This window comes from Emys orbicularis, chromosome 1 (genome assembly GCF_028017835.1).
Source record: "Emys orbicularis isolate rEmyOrb1 chromosome 1, rEmyOrb1.hap1, whole genome shotgun sequence".
NCBI lineage: Eukaryota > Metazoa > Chordata > Testudines > Emydidae > Emys > Emys orbicularis.
Genome location: NC_088683.1, coordinates 179,308,106 through 179,314,319, shown reverse-complemented (window position 1 = coordinate 179,314,319; position 6,214 = coordinate 179,308,106).

The window sequence follows — 6,214 nt, the reverse complement described above, 5'->3', positions numbered from 1 at the left end:
CTCGGGGCGGGGGGTGTTTAGAATCAAGCTCCTTCTTTTGGAAACACCCTCTTTGAACAGTATTGGGACAACACAAAGGGTATGTCTACACTACGGGATTAATCCGAATTTATATAATTCGAATTTAGGAAACCGATTTTATAAATTCGAATGTATTCGGCCACATTAGGCACATTAATTCGGTGGTGTGCGTCCAAGCTACCGTACTAGCATCGATTTCCAGAGCGTTGCATTGTGGGTAGCTTTCCCATAGCTATCCCATAGTTCCCGCAGTCTCCACCCCCCTTGGAATTCTGGGTTGAGACCCCAGTGCATGATGGGGCAAAAAACATTGTCGCAGGTGGTTCTGGGTACAGCCTCCCCCTCCCTCCCTGAAAGCAACGGCAGACAACCGTTTCGCGCCTTTTTCCTGGGTGAACAGTGCAGACACCATACCACGGCAAGCATGGAGCCCGCTCAGCTCAAGACAGCAGTCATGAACATTGTAAATACCTCGTGCCTTATCGTGCAGTTTATGCTGAACAAGAACCTGGAAAACCAGGCGGCGAGGAGCAGGCTACAGCAGCGCGGCGACGAGAGTGATGAAGATATGGACATGGAATTCTATCGAACCGCGGGACCCGGTGCTTTGGAGATCATGCTGTTAATGGGGCAGGTTATAGGCATGGAACGCCGATTCTGGGCCCGGGAAACAAGCACAGACTGGTGGGACCGCATAGTGTTGCAGGTGTGGGACGATTCCCAGTGGCTGCGGAACTTTCGCATGCGTAAGGGCACTTTCATGGAACTTTGTGACTTGCTTTCCCCTGCCCTGAAGCGCCAGAATACCAGGATGAGAGCAGCCCTCACAGTTGAGAAGCGAGTGGCAATAGCCCTGTGGAAGCTTGCAACGCCAGACAGCTACCGGTCAGTCGGGAATCAATTTGGAGTGGGCAAATCTACTGTGGGGGCTGCTGTGATGCAAGTAGCCAAAGCAATCACTGAGGTGCTGCTACACAAGCTAGTGACTCTGGGAGATGTGCAGGTCATAGTGGATGGCTTTGCTGCAATGGGATTCCCTAACTGTGGTGGGGCGATAGATGGAACCCCCATCCCTATCTTGGCACCGGAGCACCAGGGTACCCAGTACATAAACCGCAAGGGGTACTTTTCAATGGTGCTGCAAGCACTTGTGGATCACAAGGGACGTTTCACCAACATCAACGCGGGCTGGCCGGGAAGGGTTCATGATGCTCGCGTCTTCAGGAACACTACTCTGTTTAAAGGGCTGCAGCAAGGGACTTACTTCCCGGACCAGAAAATGACCGTTGGGGATGTTGAAATGCCAATAGTTATTCTTGGAGACCCAGCCTACCCCTTTATGCCATGGCTCATGAAGCCATACACAGGCAGCCTGGACAGGAGTCAGGAGCTGTTTAACTACAGGCTGAGCAAGTGCAGAATGGTGGTAGAATGTGCATTTGGCCGTTTAAAAGGTCGCTGGCGATCGCTACTGACTCGCTCTGACCTCAGCCAAAGAAATCTCCCCATTGTTATTTCTGCTTGCTGTGTGCTCCACAATCTCTGTGAAAGTAAGGGGGAGACCTTTATGGCAGGGTGGGAGGCTGAGGCAAATCGCCTGGCTGCTGATTACGCGCAGCCAGACACCAGGGCGATTAGAAGAGCACACCAGGAAGCAGTGTGCATCAGAGAAGCTTTGAAAACCAGTTTCATGACTGGCCAAGCTACAGTGTGAAATTTCAGTTTGTTTCTCCTTCATGAAAACACGCCCCCTTTATTGACTCATTCTCTGTAAGGAACCCACCCTCCCCCTTTCCCCAGCTTGCTTTCAAACCAAAATAAAGTCACTATCGTTTAAAAATCATTTATTCTTTATTCATAGATTATAAAAAGAGGGAGGGAACCCGGGTGGGGTTTGGGAGGAGGGAAGGAAAAGGCCATTAAAAAATGGTTAAAAAAATGACAGCCTTTTGCTTGGTCTGTCCATTGGGGTGGAATGGGAAGGTGTACGGAGCCTCCCCCCACGCGTTCTTACACGTCTGGGTGAGGAGGCTGTGGAACATGGTGAGGGGGGAGGGGGGTTATACAGGGGCTGTAGCGGCACTCTGTTATGAAAACCAGCCCCCTTTATTGACTCATTCATTCTCTGTAAGGAACCCACCCTCCCCGTTTAAAAATCATGTATTCTTTATTAAGTGATTATAAACATAGGAAGAGAACCAAGAAGGTAATCTGGGTGAGGTTTGGGAGGAGGATAGGAGGGAAGTAAAAGGCCACTGAATAAATTCAATATAATGACAGCCTTTTGGTTGGGCTGTCCATTGGGGTGGAGTGGGAGGGTGCACGGAGCCTCCCCCCCTCCCGCGTTCTTACACGTCTGGGTGAGGGGGATATGGATATGGAACATGGTGAGGGGGGAGGGAGGTTATACAGCGGCTGCAGCGGCACTCTGTCATCCTCCTGCTGCCGTTCCTGAAGCTCCACCAGACGCCGGAGCATGTCCGTTTGCTCACGCAGCAGCCCCAGCGTTGCAGCCTGCCACCTCTCATCTCGAGCGTCCCTCAAGACCTCACGTTCACTGGCATCTTTCCTAAATTTAGATACAGTGTCCTTCCACTCATTCAAATGAGCTCTTTCATTGCGGGTGGATTCCATTATTTCTGTGAACATGTCGTCTCGCGTCCTCTTTCTACGCCTCCTTATCTGAGATAGCCTTCGGGACAGAGGAGGGAGGCTTGAAAAGTTTGCAGCTGCTGGAGGGAGGGTTGAAAGAAAGGAGAGAAGTTTTTAAACTGATACATTTTACAGAACAATGCTTATACTCTTTCATGGTGAAAAACACTATTCACATTACATAGCACATGTGATTTCAGTACAAGGTCGCATTTTCCATCTTAATATTGAGTGCCTGTGGCTTTGGTGTTAGAGATCACAGACGCAGGTCCGGGCAACAGAATTCAGCTTGCAGGCAGCCATGGTAAGCCATTGTCTTTCGGCTTCTGCGCCCTCCTTTCCCACATACCAAGCAAAGCCTGTTGACTGCTGCGGTTTTCCTGTTAACCTTCAGCAGCAGAAAACAAACTAACCCCCCCACCATCCAATTCTCTGGGATGATCGCTTTATCCCTCCCCCCACCGCGTGGCAGGTATCAGGGAAGATCCCTGCAGAAACCAAACTAACCACCCCACCCCCTCCCGCCATGAATTCCCTGGGATGATCAATGTACCCCTCCCCCCACCGCGTGGCAGGTATCAGGGAAGATCCCTGCAGAAACCAAACTAACACCCCCCCCCCCGCCATGAATTCCCTGGGATGATCAATGTACCCCTCCCCCGACCGCGTGGCTGGTAACAGGGAAGATCCCTGCTAGCCAAACGCGAAAAGCTCAGGGCCAATTCCCCCCCCCCCCCCCCCCCCCCGCGTGCTTGGCTAACTGCAGGGAAGGATTTCTTTTCAGCCACAGGCAAACAGCCCAGTAGGAACGGCCACCTCTGTCCCCTTAATTAAGTTCCCGTATTTCAACCAGGTTACCATGAGCGATATCACTCTCCTGAGGATTACACAGCAAGATAAAGAACGGATGTTGCTTGAATGCCAGCAAACACCGGGACCATACGCTGCCAGGCTTTGTCAGGCAATGATACCAGATTACTTGCTGCAAGCATGGCGTGGTCAAGTGTCCTACCATGGAGGACGGAATAAGGCTGCACTGCCCAGAAACCTTGTGGCAAGGCTTTTGGAGTACCTCCAGGAGAGCTTCATGGAGATGTCCCTGGAGGATTTCCGCTCCATCCCCAGATACGTTAACAGACTTTTCCAGTAGCTATACTGGCCGCAAATGCATCCCAAGTCCTCAGGGCAAATTAATCATTAAAAAACGCTTGCTTTTAAACCATGTTTTATATTTTAAAAGGTAAACTCACCTGAGGTCCCTTCCATGGGGTCATGGTCTTGGGTACTGGCTTGGGAGGCTTGGGAGGGTACTTCAGTCAGGCTGAGAAAAAGATCCTGGCTGTTGGGGAGAACGGACTGCTGGGTGCTCTCTGCAAGCTCGTCCTCCTCCTCCTCCTCCTCCTCCTCCTCTTCCCCATCCGCAGAATCCTCAGGTGTAGCTGATGAGACTATCCCCGACCCGGAATCCACGGTCACAGGTGGGGTAGTGGTGGCGGCCCCCCCTAGAATTGCATGCAGCTCGGCGTAGAAGCGGCATGTCCGCGGCTCTGACCCGGAGCGACCGTTTGCCTCCTTTGTTTTTTGATAGGCTTGTCTGAGCTCCTTGACTTTCACGCGGCACTGATCTGAGTCCCTATTGTGGCCTCTCTCCATCATGCCCTTGGAGATTTTTTCAAAAGTTTTGGCATTTCGTCTTTTCGAACGAAGTTCTGCTAGCACTGAATCCTCTCCCCATATAGCGATCAGATCCAGTACCTCCCATGCGGTCCATGCTGGTGCTCTTTTTCGATTATCAGCCTGCATGGTTACCTGTGCTGATGAGCTGAGGTATCTGTGGTATCTGTGGTCACCTGTGCTCTCCACGCTGTGCAAACAGGAAATGAAATTCAAATTTTCCTGGGGCTTTTCCTGTCTACCTGGCCAGTGCATGCGAGTTCAGATTGCTGTCCAGAGCGGTCACAATGGTGCACTGTGGGATAGCTCCCGGAGGCCAATACCATCGAATTGCGGCCACACTAACGCTAATTCGAATTGACAAAATCGATTTTGGCGCTACTCCGCTCGTCGGGGTGGAGTACAGAAATCGAATTAAAGGGCTCTTTAATTCGAATTAAATGGCTTCGTTGTGTGGACGGGTCCAGCGTTAATTCGATTTAAAGCCGCTAAATCCGAATTAAAGGCGTAGTGTAGACCAGGCCCCAGAAGGAAGTAGCACAAAGGACCAACGGACACAGATTTTGAATCTGGTATAGATTTGCATGAGAGGGAAGCTGCTATAAATGTGAGGTGTCTTGCAGAGGACCCTGGGTCCTGTCAACATCGGAGCATTGATCCAGATCGGCAAAAGCCCGGCTCCACCCCTCCCCTATCTAACTCACCTGGCCAGTGAAGTTAAGGGGAGCAACTAGTTGGTAACAACAAGACGGAGTGTGTTTGTGTGTATGTATGTGAGTGCATGAGTTTAATATAGATCATATGCATATGATACAGTGTTGATTGATGAATGTATTACCAATGAATGTGGCGTTTGCCTTATTCCCCCTGAAAAGATCCTGTGCAGTACTTTAAGTACAACAACCGCACCTCCCCTGCACCCAGACTCCCTCCCCCCGGTGAGCTCCAACCACTTTCACTTGGTCCCCCCTGCAGACTCCTATTGCCCCTGCACCTGGCACCTCCCTATGCATCCAGATCCCCCACTGAGCTGCCTGCACCCAGACTTCCCCCACAGAACCCTCTTACCCCCATCTGGATACCCCCACACTAAGTCCCTCTGCACTTGGATCCTGCTGCCGGGCTGAGCCTCCCTGCCCACATCTGGTGTGCCTGGCACAAAAGGGGCAGGGCCCCAGGGTGTTTCTGTGGCAGGCCTGGCCCTTGTGCTGTGTCAGGGTCAGGTTCAGTCTCACTGCCAAGTTCCTGTCCCAGGGGAGGGGGGAGGCTGCAGGGTGATCTCCCATCTCAATGTAGCCAGTGGCCTGTGCTCCCCACTGCCATGGTGGAGCTTCCACATTTATTTATTATAAAAAAAAATCAGAATTTTAAAATATTATGCACAGAATTTGATGCAGAATTCCCTCAGGAATATGGGGCGCTGTACAGCTGTGATGGTGTGACAGTGAAGGGGGTGCTGGACAGTAGGGGATCTGTGGGTGGGGAGCTGGGCAGGGGGTATGGTGTGCAGGGTGCTGTGTAGTTGTGGTGGGATGTCAGCGGGAGGGGTCTCTAGGCAGGGGGTGCTGGGCATAGGGATCTGTGGGGGAAGTTTCTGGGTGAGGGGGCACTGGCATAAGGGCAGGGCACTGGGTGGGGGGCAGTATGGAAGGGGCACACTGGCAGCACAGGGCTGGGCAGGCCAGTGTGTGTCTAGCAGTTTGGGGTTTGTAAACAGTGCCCTTGTGCTGGGCTGAGTGGAGCCACTCCTGCTGCGCTGCTTCTCATTGCCCCCCAACTGGCCTCTTGTTCTGTGGACTGCCCCCCCATCACATGCCCTATTTCCCCAATGAGGGCCCACAAATATGTTTGGCGCTGGGCCCACAAA